This window comes from Abramis brama (assembly GCF_963993115.1).
Source record: "Abramis brama genome assembly, chromosome: 8".
In the NCBI taxonomy this organism is placed as follows: domain Eukaryota; kingdom Metazoa; phylum Chordata; class Actinopteri; order Cypriniformes; family Leuciscidae; genus Abramis; species Abramis brama.
The window spans coordinates 6787872-6808428 of record NC_139970.1 but is presented as its reverse complement, the minus strand read 5'-3'; the positions used below and the strand labels follow the sequence as shown (position 1 = coordinate 6808428).

The following is a 20557-nucleotide window of genomic DNA, read 5'->3' as shown; positions in this document are numbered from 1 at the left end:
CAACAACAACAACAATTATGATCCCTCTTTTTACTTTTTAAGGAAAAAAACATATTATTAATCTTATGTTGTTGAGTAATATTATAGCCTATTACATTATAGTATTATTTTATAATAATAACATTTCAAAAACGTTGTTCTTCTACATGCGGTTATCTCCTACCTTCAGTGGTCCTGATGCTGAGTGAGTGCAGAGTGAAGAGTGATGCGATCAGGAGGAGACTGATAAAGCCTCTCTAGGTTTCTGTTCACTGGAAAGATTCTGTTTTGCAAAAACGAAACTTAACACTCCCCCTTCACTCATATTTCAATCAATGAGTTGTCAAATAAACCATTTTTCATTTAAAATAGCACAGTTTTTAACTAAACCAGACACCTAAAGTAACTGTTGCAAACCAAAAACAGGATACCTGAAAATCATGGTTAATTTGTGGTTACCATGGTTCCCTTTTCACAATCCCTTTTCAGTCCCTGTTGGTAATTATAGGTGTGCACAATGTAATTTTACAAATAAATGTCATACTTTTAGCCATCCCCATTCTGGGAAACAGTTAAAAATTAAGGGAATAATTTTGTGTAACACCAAAAATGTAATTTATAGGCCTATGATTAAATGCCCGTGAGGTCAAGGGTAAAAACACAAAAGTCTGCTAGACAGTGAAGGTTGTACGCAGGCGCGGACTTGGTGTTGTTGTGTGGCAGTGCTTCACATTGCCACCTAGCCGCCTGGAGTGCATACTACATCGAATTTCACACACTTTTGCTCACCATGTGCACGCAGATTTCCCCCCATAACGCTCGTCTAAACGCAGAATAAAAAGTGATAACGCAACGCCACTTTTGCGTTTTCTCTTCACATCGTAAACATAGCCTCAGAGTACCCAGAAGGGTTGGAGACATTAATAAGATCTTACTACAGAGGGAAGCTTTTTATATACATACACTTAATACTCTTTCTCCAAAAAGTTTAAATATGGAGTTTGACTTGAAAATCTTCTTGTGAAAATCTTTTTTTTTTCTCTTTCTTTCAATCGTGTTGGTTCATGATCATGTATCAAGTGGTTATCTGGGTGTGATTAAGTCGTTACTGCACGGAATGATTGAGTAATTAGTTCATTAAAGGACAATTCTGGTGAAAAATGAACCTAGGGGTAATTAACACATGGTTACTGAGTCGATCTTTCCCTGGGATGCGTTTTCATGATAATCGAATGTAAAGAGTTTTATCTCTAAAAACAGATTAGCTTATAACACTAGTATATGGGGCACAGAGTAAGTAAAAGTAAATCGCTAGTTAATACCACTAACAAGGCTCAAAATAGCCTCACACTAACACGGTAGCATAATGAGGGTCCCTACATGCAAACCGAAGCATTGAGAACTTTGTAAGTGTACAGATAGTTTAATAAGAAGATACTTTATAAAGACAGTACATTACGCGTTTACAGACAGGATCCATCTTGGAAAACAGTCTCAACTAGTCGAGCCACGAACGCCGTGCTACGTTAGATTTCACAAACGTAATTCCTATCGACCAGCTCACTTAGCACGGCGTTCGTGACTCGATTAGTCGAGATTGTTTTCCAAGATGGATCTCTTTATATTCGATTTTCATGAAAACGCATTCCAGGGAACGATCGACTCCATGTGTTAATTACCCCTAGGTTAATTTTTCACCGGAATTGTCCTTTAATGAGGTCAGGTGTGATGGTTCACACTGATATAAATTGTATACCTGTCTATGATTGTTGCTTGCCTGACGAAGATCCTTTGGGTCGAAACGTTGCTCTTTTAATAAATCTTTGGGAGCAGAAGTAGCAGTGTGCAGATTTTTGTTTATTTTGAGTTACCATGGTTTAACAACCATAACCTTATTTTTTGTGTGTAGTAAAACCATGGTTAATTTTCGTAAGATAAATGAAACCTAGATGACTAAATAGAAAGAGCAGAACATTTAAAGAACAGGCCTATACTAGTCACTCTTCAAAATCGAGAGAAAGAAACAAAAGAAACAAGGATTCTGAAAGCTTTTTAAAACGTTAGAAGGAGATCCCTTTTTAATGTATTATGGTTTACCTTGCAAAAAATACTGGAATAAATGTAACATGCTGGAATCTTTACTCTAGTCTAGGGGATAACTTTCTGGCTGCTTTCTGTATGGCTTCCACCATGAAAGAGAGAAACTGATTTCCCTTTGTTTACAGTGCATTACATCTACCAGTAATAATATCGCTGTCAGCTCGTGTGATTTTCGCCAAAAACCTGAAAATGCTGACGTGTATTTCATGGCGCCATATTCTACATCCATGTCCGTTCATCTGTGGTGAATTAGCTTATCTCACCATAACCAGAGTCTGACTCTTGTGCACTGAATAATGTAACGAGACACTCTGAAAGCAGTGAGTCTGCATTTTTGCAGTCTTGGATGTTGTGAAATCACAAACAGGAAATTATTTAAATGAATGGAGATCCTCATGTAGGCTACTATGTGTAGAGGAAATTAATTCTTCCCTCCTTTATTAAAGGGATAGTTCGCCCAAAAATTATATTTAAGCCACGATTTACTCACCCTCAAGCCGTTCGAGATGCATATGTCAATCTTTTTTCAGATGAACACATTTTCAGTTATTTTAGAAAATGTCTTAGATCTTTCAGTGGTTATAATGTGAAGCAATGGGGTCCACAACGATGAAGTCCCAAAATGGGCATGCATCCTTCTCAAAAATAATCCATCCGGCTCCAGGGGGATAAACGAAGGCCTTCTGAGGGTAATACGTGCGGTTTTGTCGTAAAAATATACATATTTAAAACTTTATAAACTAAAATAACTGTGGCGGTCGGCGCGCGTTCATGGAGATGGATGCTGGCGTATAATGTATGATGTAGCGTAGGAAGCGTTGTGACGTAGAACGAACGTAGAGTTTTGTTTTGCTCTGCTCTCTGGCTCCGCTGTCATGTTCGTTGTACGTCACGACGCTTCCTACGCTACGTCATACGTCATACGCCAGCATCCATCTCTGTGAACGCGCGCCGACCGCCACCGGAAGCCAGTTACCATTTTTTTCGGACTATAAGTCGCTCCGGAGTATAAGTCGCATCAGTCAAAAAATGCGTCATGAAGAGGAAAAAAACATATATAAGTCGCACTGGACTATAAGTCGCATTTATTTAGAAATTTATTTCACAAAATCCAAGACCAAGAACAGACATTTAATATGGAAAGGCAAGTTATTCAACTACACAGTAGCACACAGAACAACAGGCTGAGTAGGTATCCGGTATGTTAACGCAACACATTAACAGTTATTCAGCTACACAATAGCATAAAGAACATATACCTGGGAGGCTGAATAGGCTAAATTAACATAAGCCAGCGAGTCCAACAAGCAAGTTACCAGTAAACAAGTTCACCAAGCTCCCGCGATCTCATTCCACATCACTGAATCCATTGAATTTTCTTCATCCTTGGGTGTGGCTTCTGAACAACTCTGCCATAGAGCGCCCTCTCGCGGCTGTAGACGGTAATGTTTTCATCTCAGTCTGAATTAATTTTGATATATAAGTCGCACCTGACTATAAGTCGCAGGACCAGTCAAACTATGAAAAAAAGTGTGACTTATAGTCCGAAAAATACGGTATTTTAGTTTATAAAGTTTTAAATATGTATATTTTTACGACAAAACCGCACGGATTACCCTTCGTTTATCCCCCTGGAGCCGGATGGATTATTTTTGAGAAGGATGCATGCCCATTTTGGGACTTCAACGTTGTGGACCCCATTTCTTCACATTATAACCACTGAAAGATCTAAGACATTTTCTAAAATAACTGAAAATGTGTTCGTCTGAAAAAAGATTGACATATGCATCTCGAACGGCTTGAGGGTGAGTAAATCATGGCTTAAATATCATTTTTGGGCGAACTATCCCTTTAAGTCATTTATTAATTTTGAGTTATTCAGGAGAAGAAAATCTTCAGTAAGAAAATCTGTACTGTAATCTGTAATGTATGATAAACAGCTGTGACATCAAAGGAAGTAGATAATAAAAAATGTGTCACACTTAAGAGCCCTTTATAAAATTCAGCCACTGGAAAAACATCTGCTATGTGATGAAATATTTGCAATTTAAATGTAAAAATCATAATGCAGTGTACAAAACCTCATGTTTACCACAAGCTGATTGGTTGAAAAGATTTTGTCATTAATATCCACCAGCTCACAAAAATATGTCCTAAGAACATTTGGTAACATTCCAATTAAGTTATGAAAACTTAATTTATTAATTTTCTCTGAAGGTTCAAAACATCCAGTTTTTTTAAATGTTTTTTCTTGGTTATGCGAACATTAAGAGAACAGTCCATTTCATTGTTTAGCAAGCAATGCTACTTTTGAATGCTCTCTGAACGTTCCCGAATGTAAATTTTTTCACGTTTTAAAAAATGTTAGACAAACGTCCAACCAAAGCCTTTCAGAGGAAACGCTCCATGAATGATGTTTAAATAATACTTTTGAGCTTACGTTTTGAAAACATTATTAAAGGGATAGTTCACCCAAAAATGAAAATTCTATCATCGTTTACTCACCCTCAAGTTGTTCTAAACCTGTATGAGTTTCTTTGTTCTGCTGAACACAAAGGAAGATATTTGGAAGAATGTTTGTAATCAAACAGATCTCGGTCCCCATTGACTACCATAGTATATATTTTTTCCTACTATGGAAGTCAATGGGGACCGAGATCTGTTTGATTACAAACATTCTTCCAAATATCTTCCTTTGTGTTCAGCAGAACAAAGAAACTCATACAGGTTTGGAACAACTTGAGGGTGAGTAAATGATGACAGAATTTTCATTTTCACTATCCCTTTAAAGACCAGATAACTTTGATCAAACATTCTAATAACATTATTCAGGGATGCAAACTTGTCACCTTTCGGCGAAATTTGCCGCTTTGGAGCCAAAATAGGGGGGTTTCATAGTCTTTGGACAGGGTCACGGTGAATGAAATCATGAAAAATTGAGAATCATGCCTTCTGAGTTGTCAAAAAAACAAAAACACCCGCCTCATGGCTTTGAAGAACTTGCATCGCTCCTGGGAAGAGTGAACACGACAGAAGAGATCCATCTCTGGGAGATCTGCCCGCAAACCGTAGGGTAGATGTCTCTGAAAGGAACGTTATGATATTTAATAACAACATATAACTACAATTAAAGTGAAGCCACAAGTGTGATCATGTATGATCATGCCATACGGTGTAAAAATTATAGTAAAGTTATGAATGAAATGTTTCGTTTTGCAAAAGATCTGAGGTGTTCTTCTACGTCTGCTACTTCTACTACTGCTACTGTGTGTGAATTGTGTGTAGTGTTTAGACAAAATATGCCTCGTTTTTAAAATTGTGCTTAAAGGAATAGTTCACTCAAAAATAAAAATTCTGTCATCATTTACTCACCCTCAAGTTGTTTCAACCCTGTATGAACTTCTTTCTTGTCAGTAACCAATCAGTTGATGGACCCCATTGACTTACATAGTATTTTTTCACTCGGTGGTAGGGCTGTGCAATTAATTGAATTTCGATGTCGATTTTGGCTCCCAACGATCACAAAAATAGTACAATCGAGTAAAAACAATTATTTTGCCATGTTATGCTTTGTAAGAACACTCTTATTTTGTCTTGTGTTCTGAATGACAAACGCACGTGCAATGTCTTCCCAAAACCATAAAATCTCTCAGCCTATACAGTCAGGGAGGCGAGTCGTGTGGATATCATCCGCTGAAATTTAAAAACTCTGTGCGAGTAAAGATGGCAGAAGGAGGGCAGCCACAGCAGCGTTTGGTGAGCAAAAAAAAGGCAAAACCAACTCCGTTGTCTGGGAGCAGTTTGGCTTTGAGGAATCCGACGACGACCAGAAACATGTATACGTGCAAGATTTGCTACATGGTAATGTAGCTAATGCCTGACTAGATGGGGATCTACGCAGGCTATGGTCGACAGAGTCCTTGAACAACAGAAGGCCATTGCCCAGGTTGTCTCTGGTGACCGGAAGGCTAGACATCTCAAACTCACATGGCAGGATATTGATGTGCTGGAGGCCATCGACAAGTCACTCAGCCCTCTGGTTGAGTTCACTGATGCCCTTTCTGGAGAGAAATATGTCAGTGTTCCTTTCCTGATACCAACCCTCCACCTCTTCAATAATCAAATATTGGAAGTGCAGGAGGAAGACACAGACCTTGCCAAAAGCATCAAACTGAAGATTATCTGAATGACAAATACAGTGACACAGCAACACACAAACTGCTTGACATGGCTTCTGCCCTGGACTCAAGGTTCAAACTTAAATATGTCAATGAAGACAACCGAGGGTCCATTGAAGACAGACTGATAGCAGAGATGAAGACTGTCATGGTAATAATAATAATATTAATAATAAAATATTAAGTGCATGAATATGTTTGTTGGCAAATATTGTGAACATTAATATTTGACCGCCACAACGGTCAGGTCAGGTTAAAAATAAAATTCCTAAATTCCCAAATTTATAATTTGTTCCCTCCAGGAGAACGTCCCTCTTGAGACTGCAGCAATGCCTGCTGAGGATACAGAGGATGCTCCAAAGAAAAAGAAGAAGAAGAAGGGCCTAGGCAGCTTCTTCAAGGCCACATTCACACCTCCTCAGCAACAGGACCAGGCCATAGCTAGTGAGCTACAGTCTGAGGAAGACCCACTGGAGTGGTGGATGAAGTCCCAGAGGCTAAACCTGGCAAGAAAATACCTCTGCATTCCAGCTACAAGTTCCTCTTCAGAGAGGGTCTTTAGTACATGTGGAAACACTGTCACCTGTTTGCGTTCATCCCTTAAACCAGATCATGTTAACAGACTGGTGTTTCTGGCTAAAAACCTATAAGAGATTATATTAGCAGGCTAGCAGCCCTACCAGCATGTTGACTTAAATCATTTTTTATTTTGTCTTACATTTTAGTTAACTTATTTGCTGTTAATTCTGGGGTCTGATGGTGGGCCAGCCTTTAATATTCTTGGATTGAGTTTCTAGCTGGAATTTGTTGAACATATTTTGCCAAAATGTTGTCTCTTTTCAAGAGATTGTGGAAGTGCACTTTATTGTTGATCTTATTTATTTGTGGTTATAATTTTTACTTGAATACTTTTATACTTTGATTTTAAAGGTGCATTAAGCAACTTTTCATGTTAAAAATACCCGTTTTCTAACCCATACATGCTTAAACAATTACCTGATGGGCTGAATGAGCCCTCCTCTGATCACTGAGATTGCCTCTAAAATCCTGTAAAGTAAAATAAATAAGAGGGATTCGGGCCGGAATTTTAGACTGGGCGTGACGTCATGCGCGTTCACGGCACGCTCACATAGCTATGTCTGGCAGGTTTGTGTATTCGCCGGCATTCTCCGTAGAAGATGGATTGTAAGAGACCTGCTTATAGTTCATTTCAAACACCAACGCAAACTCCACGTAAGATAAAAAAACAAAACTTTTGTCCGTGAGCATGCACACCTCTGGTTGCAGTTTCGCTTGCTGCCAGAGGGGGCATAGTTCTGCAAAAACTCAGAGACTTGCTTAATGCACCTTTAATATCTGTTATATTATTTATTTTAATAGTTCAAAAAGTACAAAAAATTTTCAAATTTTGATTTAAGAATTGTTGAAAGGTGTCTTTTTAATAAATGCAACACGTTCCCAAAGTCATGTGAAATAATCGTCTTACATAATCGTGATTTCAATACTGACCAAAATAATCGTGATTATGATTTTTTCCATAATCGAGCAGCCCTAAACCTGATTTACGCCAAAATGTGCAAACCAAACAGTGTAGCCAAAATCTAAAACTGCCAGCACTCAGGACTCTGCAAGTTGGTCAAAATGTGTTTGCTAGAGATTATAGAGAATCACACCCAAAGTAGCAAACCGGTACAGTATTGTCTAAGACTGGATCTCTCACTTACACTGTACGAACACTTACACTGAACAGGGTTTGGCGTAGTAGAAACATTGATCAGCTTTTGGACCTGCAACACAGGTTAACTCTTCTCAAAACACCACAGAGAGTGCAGAAACCTCACAGTCCTTGGACGAGTATTCCCTTTTGACACCAGAGGCTCAATAAACAGTCTCAGCTCACCATCTCTTCCCCAACATGTAGAGTCTCTGGGGAGACGTTATCCTGAGACTGTTCGTAGACCGCCTAATAGTCTGGCCTTGTTGAATACATGATGTAGATGCCATGAACAAAAAGCAAGAGAGGTTATATGAAAAATAATAGTCATAATTGTTGGCATAGCTCAATAAGCTGTTTTGATGTCTTGTAGAAGAACAGAAAGAGACTGTTCTGTATACCAGTGTTATTTGTGTTCAAAGTAATTCTGTGAACTTTGAAGTGAGTACATCAAGGCTGGAGAACGTTGTGTATTGAGACAGTAATCAAAGTTACTCTGTATTGGCGCACTCTAGTGGAGAGTGCTATAATTGCAATTGTGCAGTAAAGACAAGTTCGAGTTAAAGGGATAGTTCACTTTGAAATTAATTTTTGATATGTTTTAGCTTACCTCAAGGGCATCCAAGATGTAGGTGTCTTTGTTTCCACAGTAGTTTCAATTTTGATATTTTTAGGTCAAACCGTTCTTGTCTGTCAGTCATATAATGCAGGTCGATGGTCACTGTCTCAAAGAGCATGCACAAAGTCCAAATTAAAACAATTCCCCATCGTCCGAATGAAACAATTCCCCATCATAAGTACACATTAATGGCCTAAGACACGAAACGAGCGGTTTGTGTGAGAAAACGAACAGTATTTATATTGTTGTTATCTCTTGAAAACAGCACACGTCCAAATGATCTGACGGCGCGGGCGGGTATAGATATATACACTAGACGTCGCCTTGGCTACTGCAGTTCATTGGAACGAAACCGTAGCCAAGGCGGCATCTATGTATATCTATACCCGCCCGCGCCGTCAGATCATTTGAACGTGTGGGGAATTGTTTTAATTTGGACTTTGTGCATGCTCTTTGAGACAGTGACCACAGACCTGCATTATATGACTGACAGACAAGAACGGTTTGACCTAAAAATATCAAAATTGAAACTACTGCGGAAACAAAGACACCTACATCTTGGATGCCCTTGAGGTAAGCTAAAACATATCAAAAATTAATTTCAAAGTGAACTATCCCTTTAAGCTCTGATCTGAGTGACTGTCTTATTGTTGTGTAAGTGTACAAACATAACAGAACTGTAAGCAAAATACAGAACAGACAACAGGGTTGACATTTTATCTAGGGATGTCCCGATCCGATCACGTGATCGGAAATCGGGCCCGATCGCGTGTTTTCAGACTCGATCGGAATCGGACGTTACCTCCCGATCAGGACTCGGATATATATGTATTTATATTCTCATTATTTTTTAACACCTCTATTATGCTGTGACACAGAGTTACGGCGGTTTCACACTGCACGCGTTATTAGAGTGTAAGCAGCGCAGGAGCAGTGCATATGGTGAGCAGGAGCAGGACACGCGCGTTTTGCTTTCATACTGGCAGCGTTGTCACGCGCGGCTGAACCGCGGGTTGTGTACAGACTATAATGGATAAGTTGGCATTGCTTTTTTTCGTTTTCAAATACATTTAAGAGAAAAGACTTGTCAAGAAGCTTATTTTATTAATAATTTCATTTAATATAACTTTTGGTTCATCTTTGTTTTTATTGTTCTGGCAACAAGTTTGTTTTTGGACATTTGTTTTCTTTTTAAATTGCTGTTGGTCATTTGATTGACTGTTTAAAACACAATAGATATCATCAATGCACTTTTTGGATAAAACTGCGGTGTATTTTGGCCATGATCAATGCATTGCCACTTTAATTCAGCAAAAGCGGCGCAGCAAAAATAGACTCGGCGCCGAAACGATCGCGGCACTCCTGCTCTGCTCCTGACGCGCTGCCGCGCCACCTCTGCGTGCGGTGTGAATGCTCTAAAGCCTGGTTTAATCTGTTAACATGGGCGGCGAACAAAATACGCGCTGCACGCTCTGCTAACAGTGCAGTGTGAAACCGGCGTAAGAGTTAGGAGTGCAGTTCCTACAAGCACATTACTGGCTTTGCAAACACTGTGGCACTTTTATTTTTTATTTGTTTACATGCCGACCGGATATTTTAAGTTGAGGTGCTATTTGTTTATATATTAGACTTTTTTTAATATTTACTGTTGCACTAAAGTCCAAAAGTGAAGAATTTATTTATTACTTGATTGTTCAAGCTACCTCACAGAAGTGCTCTGTTTGTTAACAGAGTTGTTGAATGTTAAAATAAGGTGAATTAAATAAAAAATAAGGAACATCCTGGATCTGTTTTTTTCGCTCTTCTTTATTCTTTTTTTTTTTTTTTTGCATTATAGAAGTATCGGATCAGGACTCGGTATCGGCAGATACTTAAAATCAAATGACTCGGACTCGGACTCGAGGGCAAAAAAACCTGATCGGGACATCCCTAATTTTATCACATAACTTTATTAACGAATCAATTCCAACACATGATATTTGGTGAAAATTCCTTATTTTAAATAAGGAAAAACACTGAATACCTTAAAGTCTTCTGCATAAAATGATGCCTTGACGTGGTGAAGAAAACCTTCAGAAGCTTCAGAGCTTGATTTTCATAAAATGTTAATATTATAATGAAACGTGCAAGTGTCTGACCATAGCGATATAAAGCCACAATACCAACTTTGATGACAGTGTTTGATTAAATACAAGGTTTTCGCCTGACAACAATTTGTAAATTTGTTGTTTCATCAACAACAACATCATACTTATTGTGTTCCTACCTGACTTATGCTTTTACATTAAATGCGAGTACTACTTTTAATATAGCCTAATATCTAGATTTATATGCCACTTGAAGCAATGTGTGTTTGGGAAATTGTTATATTTTTATAAATGGTGTGTTTTGGGATTTTTTACTTATCAAAACTGTGCCGTGGCAAAAAAAGGTTGGGAAACACTGGTCTACAGCCAATATATATCCATAAGTAGGCATAGTTTTATTGCAGTTAGCCTAATAGCTGCTTTGATTTGCATTGACAGATGATCTTATGGAAAGTACTCCATGCCAATCTCTAGGTATGGTTAAGGCTATGTGATGATGTGGGGCTATTTTAATTCCCAAGGCCAAGGGAACTTTATCAGGATGCATAGTATCTTGGATCCATGAAGTAACTGGCCTTTAAAAATCAAAATCTGCCTGCCTCTATGGGAATTTAACATAGGGGTGTCCAGACTTATGCACCCTGTATTTTAAGGAATAACATTTATTTATTTACGATAAATTATTCATTCACAAAGAAAATTGGTGTCCTTAAAGGTTGGATTTTTCCTAATTTTTTTAATTAAGGCATTAAGTTCAATTTCCAAAAGATATTTTTTTTATTCCTCTTTTAAGTCAACTTTAACATGGGTGTCTAAACTTATGCATATCACTGTATAATTAAAATGAATAATGGTAGTTAATTTAACTGTTTCAGTGTTCCACAAAGCCTTGATATGCCAACCACTACCTTTAACAATGATAGCTTGAATAAACTGGGCTTATATATATAGGCAGAGTTAACAAGGTTAATGATACACAGCTGAGAGCAATCAAAGATGATGAGTAGTGAGTTCTGGGAAATGTAGTCCATGTTAGAATGACAATGAACAAGAGGGAAGTGCTTTCTGGTGGATATCAAGGGCACTTCAGCTGGTGGTTGTGACAACAATACTCCACTAGATGGCATTGGAATGTCACTGGCAAAACTTCTTATGGGAACAAGGTTGAAAACCAAACTGCCAACTTCTAACAAAATTGTTAGGTCGAAAAGAAAGGAAAAAACAAACAAACAAAAAAACAAACAAACACAGTAAAAAAAAAATTACTATGACAAAAACACCAGACAGTTGTCGGAAATATCGCCAGAAGACAAAGAGAGAGTACAGCCAGGACAAATCTAAAACCGTGCAGCAGTTCTGAAGAAACATGATTCGTCAAGATCACACATTCTTTGCACACCAGATGGAAATATCTACAGAAGGAACAGAAAGCATCTGTTAAAGACAAAAGAACAAGAATTTCCATTAACAAGTGATCAAGATGACTTAAACACTGAGTCAAACACGAGTGCAACACTGGAGAGAGAAATGAACCCAGACTCTGTTGTGGTAAAGCAAACATGTCAAGAAGAGTCAGAGCAAGCCAATCATCATCACCACAAGATCAGGAAGAGAGGTTCAAATTCCCTCAAGATTTAGAGACTATACAATGCACTAAATTAGTAACTGAGTAAAATGCATCAGAGTAAATGTTTATTGACATAGTTGAGAAATAATGCTTATGTTGGTGAATGCATTATAGAATGTTGAGCTAATAGTTGAATTTTAAAAAAAGACATTAAATAAAAAAGGTGGATGTATGTATTCTACTGTAATATGTATTACGTGATAATGTAAGCTGTACAGAAGTATGTAATAAGGAAGTACGTGATATACACGTGTTGAGTGAGTGCTAGATAAAGCATGTCAGTCCAGTAACCTCCTGTGTGTCATCTGACTTATTCATGATAAAAACACAATAATATAGATATCAGGCACAGGTACACCCCCCATAGGTGGGTACAGTTATTGCAGGACCCTTGAGTCATGCACAGAACCAAGAAAGCCTACAGACATCCAATAACTTTCCTTAGTGGTCACACAGAGTCTGGCTCTGTACTGAAAAGAAGAGTTTATTGTTGAAGTAACAGAGGTGACTGATGGGGGCTTAATTGAAATTAAATGAAAATCTTTTATTGTTTAATTTTATATTAAAAGCAATCAGCTGAACTTTAGAGTGTGTTTTGACCCAATTAAGCAGGATTTAATTACATATGTATTATATATATACATATATAATATGTAAATCATTTCATAATTATTTTGTCTTTAAAAGGTTAATGTGTGCTGACAAATGTTACAGCTGACAAAAAGTAGACAGTAATGAAAAGGTAATAGTGTATGCCGTGTGGTTGATGTTCTCGCTAGCTGAGCAGAAATACATAATCATGCTTCTCTTGGTCTCCTTAAAGTTGTGTTGGATTTTCTCCTCAGCGTAACGGTCAAGAGGCCCATCTATCACTGTTTTACATGTTCGTAGAGTTAGTTTCTGGAGTAAATATATAGGCTATAATCTTTGTGTTTATGTGACACCCTGTATGTATAGTCACAGGAATAATTATTTTCTTTTGATGTGTTTGATTTATTTTATTATTTTGATGATATTGTTTCAACTACTGTGAGTATGCCCAGAGACAATTTGGTATGCTGTACTGTTGGTGCGTAATACCCTCAGCGGACATTAGGGGGAGACCATGTGCTGAGCGGAAAGTTTGAGGGTAACTTTGAGTCGCGTGGAAGAAGACGCCATTACAAGAGCGACTCGTGGCTAACAACAGCACAACTGTCTGTGTCTCTTTGTTTTAATCAAACAGGTGGGTGAAGTCAATCACCATGGACAATATAACATGAAACAGTGTGTTGATAACGTGGTTACACTGTTTTGAGAGGGTTACATACATTTCCTGAGTAGTTAAGACGTCGAATAGAGATGGTGATATGTTTATGAAAATGACGGTGCATTCGCGGTTGTGCCGCGGCCGGCCTTGTATTAATATAATTTAATCTGAATGGTTTAAGGCTCCAACACACTGAATCCCTAAGGTAACGTAATGTTTATAATGTTAATAGTGTTATAATTGTGTTTATAGTAGAAAGACTGAAGTTTAAAGACTGAAGTATATATAATTGTTTAATATTATACTTATATAATATTTGCATACAAGATTGGTTATTGTTGATATTTGTATTTTATAATGTTTTATTGAACTTTTGATTAAGTATAGCCTGAGTACTGTATTTAGGAATTACGTTTAAATGGTTATAGGATCTAACCTATGGTTCGCTCTACTATTTAGTTATACAGTATGTACTATGACACTTTTGCTCAGACTATAGAGACGGTAATACATTGAGATGTATGGGTTACAGAGAAAGTATTAAGTTGACTGAGGAAAATACTAATTGAGTATAAGAAGAAAGACTCAAGACACAAGAGTGATGTGACACATGTTTATTGGTGTTTTGTTTGAGTGAGTCACATGTATGGTGACAAGATATTGTGATTTGATTATACAATACATATAATATTGAATTATTGTAATAAAGATTACAAGAGCGACTCGTGGCTAACAACAGCACAACTGTCTGTGTCTCTTTGTTTTAATCAAACAGAACATTTACTGCAGTACCGCCAGCCGGACGGCGGGCGTGCTACATTTACACAGCTATTTTAACACTGACGCCACTGTAGTTCCTATACAGACATGGGCAGTATTTCAATTAAATGTATTTTAAATACGTATTTAATTACTTTAGTGTATTTTGTAATTTGTATTTTGCAGGTGTGGAAAAAATAAAATGTAGTTTGTAACAAAATATTTTGAGGGAGTGTATTTAGAGTATTTCAAATACTTAAATACTTAAGAAAAATCACCATATGCTTATCACCATAGTAAATGATTTTGCCATATTTTCGGTCTGATGTTTGCAATGGCAATGTCCAGGTTAGATGCACGAAAATTACGTGACACCCTGTAGACCGGGCTCCCTCCAAGAAGTGAATGAGTTTTGAACACAGGAGAAGAAGTGGCGCTGCTCCTCTTAAAGGTCCCGTTCTTCGTGATCCCATGTTTCAAACTTTAGTTAGTGTGTAATGTTGCTGTTAGAGCATAAATAATATCTGTAAAATTATAAAGCTCAAAGTTCAATGCCAAGCAAGATATTTTATTTAACAGAAGTCGACTACAATGAACGGCTCGTTTGGACTACATCCCTCTACTTCCTTCTTTAGTGATGTCACTAGAACCGTTTCTTGACTAACCTCCGCCCACAGGAATGCTCCCTCAACTCTACTGGCTACTTGCGCACTTCTTGTAACTTAGGCTACTGTGTTTACTCAGCTCTTACTGTGATTTAATGAAGTAAAACTGACGCTTCATCTTTTGTGTGATGTACAATAAACTTTATTAAACTCATCAGTATATGTTTGATCATCATTCGGACCTGGTCCGAAACAGCAGACTTGTAGGCTATTAATAAATAATGGATACATACAAGCAGATGACAAATACGTTATAATAACCGTAATTAAACTACTAAACTATACCTGTTTCATCTCTATACAGCACTCTGACTCTGTAGGCATTATTGTCTGACTCGAAATGAACACCGTTACTGAGAGTTTCTGATATTATCATCATTCCGTGAGATGAATTTGTCCTGACAGACTGAGCTCGAGCTCATGAAGCTCCGCCCCCTGTGTCGTCCAGCAGCAGCTTATTTGCATTTAAAGGGCACACACTAAAACAGCTCGTTTTTCTGAGCCCCAAAAAATGACAATTTAAACATGCTGTAAAAAATTATCTGTTGGGTATTTTGAGCTGAAACTTCACATACACACTCTGGGGACATCAGAGACTTATTTTACATCTTGTGAAAAGGGGCATAATACGGGACCTTTAAAACGGCATTAAAGGGATAGTTCACCCAAAAATAAAACTTTTGTCATAATTTACTCAACCTTTTATTGTCCCAAACCTGTATGAGTTTCCTTCTGCTGAACACAAAAGAAGATATTTTGAAGAATGTCTGTAATCAAACAGTTGACAGTAGCCTAGCCACTGACTTAGTATTTTTTTTTCCTACTATGGAAGTCAATGCTTCCGTCAACTGTCTGGTAACCAACATTCTATAAAATATATTCTTTTTATTTCAACAGAAGAAAGAAACTCATACAGGTTTGGGACAACATACGGATAAGTAAATTTCCTAAGTAAGTAAACAGAATTTTCTTTTTTGGGTGAACTATCCCTTTAAGGTAAAGTGTTTTGTGAAAAATATACAGTCTACACACACACATATTGCACACTGAACGGCATTATAGAGAAAATAATTGTGCCTTATGAGATCAATGCACTGTGTTGTCATTCATAAAAGGACATCATACCTATTATGAAACAGCGCTGTCGTAACTCCACTGAAATCTCCATGATAAGCAAGCGTTCACAATATAACATCCATCTGCAGTTTTTACATGTTTTTAAACGTATTACATATGAGAAATATTGATATTCCGTCGGATTTTGTATAAACTAATCATAAATCCTATTGTTTTTCAATAATTGCGCACGCAGCGCGATTCTACTATGGAAAAAAGGCATATGCAATCAGGGCGGTTAGAGTCTTGTGTGTAAAACAAACCCACACATATTATGATTAATATGATTAATCATATATATTATGATTAAAATGGAATTTTGATTTTGTGACAAATTCTCGGTCTGTTTTTTCCCCCCTTTTTATTTTGCTACTTCGCCATTTTGAATGTACACATTTCTCATATTTGTGTTATTGCTACTATTTGTGTTATTGACCTTTCAGAAATAAAAAAAGACTTAAGATTATTGTGGGAGTATTTTTGTATTTTCAAAATACTAATTACTTGTATTTTATTTAAATACATTTTTCACATCAGTATTTTGTATTTTATTTTGTTACATTTCATGAGCCAGTATTTGTAGTTTGTAACAAAATAGTTTTTGATGTATTTGTGCCCACCTCTGTTCCTATAGAGGGTTTTCACCTACATCACGATTTGGTCAGTTACCCGGATGCGCGGCCATATTGGAGGTACTCGGATGTAAACAACGGCATGGATTGCACTGTTTACGACGAGCAGAAAATTATTTTTGAAAAGTATTTTGAAACCGCTGCGGAAAAAGAGTTGTGCATACAGTGCAGCCTCCTACAGTTCTGCAGCTCGAGACGCAGTAGTCCAGCGCGGCGGCTACACATCTCCATATTGTAAAATTTAAATAAGAAAACATTTATATTACAAATGCAAACCCCTCCATCAACGCAACATCATTCCCGTATTGTCAAAGAGCTGCGTGGACACACAAATCGGATCTGAACAGTTGCAATACAGTGTGGACATCATTTTATATCATATTCCAATCGGATACAAAGATATGTACCCATAGTTAACTATTTTACGTCAAAATTTTAGCCATAGTTAACGCTTCATTTACACATGTGGCTGATGCTGTGCCTCTCTCAACAACAAATGCCATCTTTCATCAGTTTTTTGCACTCTTCTCTTTAACTTTCGGCAGTCTATAGAACTAGAAATGTTTTTTCCCGGTGCGACCGATGAGTACAGACCAAAACTTGACCATTTTTCAGAAGCAATAATCAGCCAAATTTGCGAGTCCGTTCAGTTCAATGGCACTGTTTACGTTCAGTGCCTCCAAAATGGCCGACTTCCGGATTGATGACGCGTCGTGAAAACCCTCTATCGTGCTGGTTTAGATCCGACTCTGAAGTAGGAGTAAATTAGTTACCCTAAAAGGAGTTCCTAGGACTAAAATCGTTCCTAGTTCCTGCGGTGCGAACACAACAAAAACCGGGAAACTTTTGCCAATAGTTCTAGGAACTATGAAAAGGTGTGAAAGCCCCTAATGGCTCCGACTGCCGTACTGAAAACAGGAGAGCCTCTCAGCCTGACAAATCCTGCACCCACCTCCTCTAGTTCTTCACCTTGAGGAAGCCGAACAACTTTTCTTAGAGGCCGAGGACAGATTCCTATAAGCCTGTGGACTGAGAGATGTCAAAGGGTGAGGCGACCATCCTGTAGGATATAGTATGGGCCGGCCAGTAGATGAACAATAGCACCTCTCTTTCTTTTGACCATCCCTGTTGAAACTCTGAGATGAAGGAGAACAGGATCCAGAAGCAGTAACAGTTTTATTCAAAATGAAAATAAAGATAATTCAAATCAGGAACATAATCCAAACAGGGGAACCAGGAACCAGGAAACCAGAAACACGCCAACAAAACATCTTTTGCATGCTGTTGATTACCACAGACAATGTGTACTTGTATTAAAATTCCTGTTTATCTGGAACAAATGCTGTTGTAATTTGTCATCTGTAAGCTCTAAAGAAACTTATGACAGAAAACTACATGACTATTGGCCAGTCAAACACACTACACAACAGCTCTAACACTGATAATCCCTCGTGAAAAAGAAGTATACTTTAGCATACTTTTGAAAATAATAGTTACAATAAGAACAACCTAGTGTAAACGGAATGTAATGTTTTTGGACACTTAATTGAAATTAAATGAAAATCTTGAATTGTTTAATTTTATATTAAATGCAATTAGCTGAACTTTAGAGTGTGTTTTGACCCAATTAAGCAGGACTTAAGTACATATGTATATGATATATATAAATCATTTCATAATTATTTTGTCTTTAAAATATGGTTAAAGTGTGCTGCCAAATGTTGCAGCTGACAGAGTCAAATGTTAGAAAGAGTTACACAGATTCATTTAAAGGCGGGGTGAAACACTCGTTTTCAGTCAATCTTATGTTAATCTTGAGTACCTATAGAGTAGTATTGCATCCTTCAAATCTTCAAAAAGTCTTTAGTTTTATTATATTTATAAAAGAAAGATAGGCTGTACCGAGTCTTTCCGGAAAAAAACGAGCGTCTAGAGGCGGGCCGTGTGAGCGAAGCTAAAGCTGTGCTTACGCGCCGAGCTAACAACACACAGAGACATTTGAAGCAGTTTTACTCACCGCGCGGTTCCAACGCACGACCGCGAACCTTTATCATTGTGACTGCTCGATCCTTAACCCTCTGGAGTCTGAGCGGTTTTCTGGGCCCTAGAGTTGTTCTGACATGCTCTGACATTTGTGCTTTTTTCAGTTATTTATAAACAATTCACTCTATATAGCACAAACAGGGCTACCAAAATATGTGATCACCATGCATGTATATTTTTGAATTTTTAAGAGAATAATGTTTATGCGTGGTTATTGAAAAAAATAAAAATGAAAGTTGCTGAAATAAGACCACAAAACTCATAATAAATATGTGTCAATAAGACTTTTGACTAATGGATGTTGTCGCTTCGAGTTCTGGCTTCAAAATTATGTGAAAATAGTCTTGCTTTATCGTTCACATAAAACAATACATTGATTTAAATTGATGTAAAACAGGTTTTGCTTGGAAAGCCAATATGCGAGGGGGGCGTGAACAAGGAGTGGTTTACACCTGAGAATACAATGTCCCACCCACTCTGCATAATGAGCCATTCATTCAGGTGTGACACAGACTGAGCCACAATGCAAGGACAAAAGATATATTTAGAAGAAGACTTATATTGACCATTTAAGATTTTGCTCACATCTATCTTGTAAATATCTTTTGCTATTTTATGCAAAAGGTTACAATTACAACAATAATTACAATTTCAACAATATTTCAAGTGTACTCTTTCTTTGTAATAAAAAATGATTATAGGCCTACATTTTATCTATGTATTCATTAGTTTGAATATAGCCAACATTGAAACAGCTAACATCTTAGTTGATGACTTTATTTTTGACAGAAATAGTATTTTATATAGAAATTGCTAAACAAAAGCTTATTTGATGTGGCAGTATATTCTACAGTAAAAACTCACAATAAAAACAAAGTGTTGTGCTTTTTGCCAAATAAAGCACAAAATAAAGCACAAATAAAGTTGTCTTTCATATTTCGCCTGACTGTAACGTTGTTTTTATGAAATATTAGGGCATATAAATGTTAGCAGTTTAATACGTTGCTTATACAAATAGCCTACATTTTATTTCAACATATTTCAGTCGATTTTTACGCATCTCAGTATAGCAATACAGTTTGCTAAAACATCATCATTCATTCACACACGCGATTTCAATTTAAACTGTCTTTTTGCGAGCTGTGTAAACAGTGCGCATCTCTGCCGTTCATTCATTCATAAACAGAAACCCGATTCACGTGAGAAGGAAAAAAACTTACTACAGTATTCCTCAGCTCGCTCCTCGATATACCCGCACTTCTGAGGTACATTTTCCATTATTATTATTCCTCACAGCGCTGCGAGACAGTGTAAACAAGTAATGATCTGAATAAACTTGTGTTTTCTCGAGCTGATATGGGGGCGTTCACAGGTTTGCGGATTGCCTGAATCATTTGCGTTTGAATAGCGCGCGCTCTCCGTGGGCGGGTCACATTACATCTGAATGAGCTGTAATGAGCTCGACTGGAATCGCTCTCTTTTAATACAGATTTCACAAGATGAGAATATTTGTTTTTTTATATAAATTACTTAATTTAAAAGAAGAGAATTCAAGCTTCATGCCTGTGTGTCTGTATGCCTGTTTGACTGAGTATTCGCTGAGTTATTGTTCATTTTCGGACGCGTTTCAGAATGGACTTCACTGGCAGAGAGAAGGCAGAACTCGCTTCGTGTTTATTTTTCTTTATTTGGCAAAAAGCACAACACTTTGTTTTTATTGTGAGTATACACAAAAATAATACACATTTAACAGAATCGATTGATGTATGAAACTCCTATGGAAAATCAA

The 20557-nt window shown here is 37.3% G+C and overlaps 1 protein-coding gene across 1 annotated transcript in view; it reads right to left on the bottom strand.

The window, feature by feature from the left end:
• The window catches only part of LOC311087813 (sacsin-like), a 48158-nt gene extending 47975 nt beyond the window's left edge, over positions 1-183 (bottom strand). The window contains 1 exon segment of the mRNA XM_084121284.1: positions 164-183. The gene's annotated coding sequence lies outside the window, so the exon portion shown is untranslated.
• Positions 184-20557: the final 20374 nt, after the last annotated feature.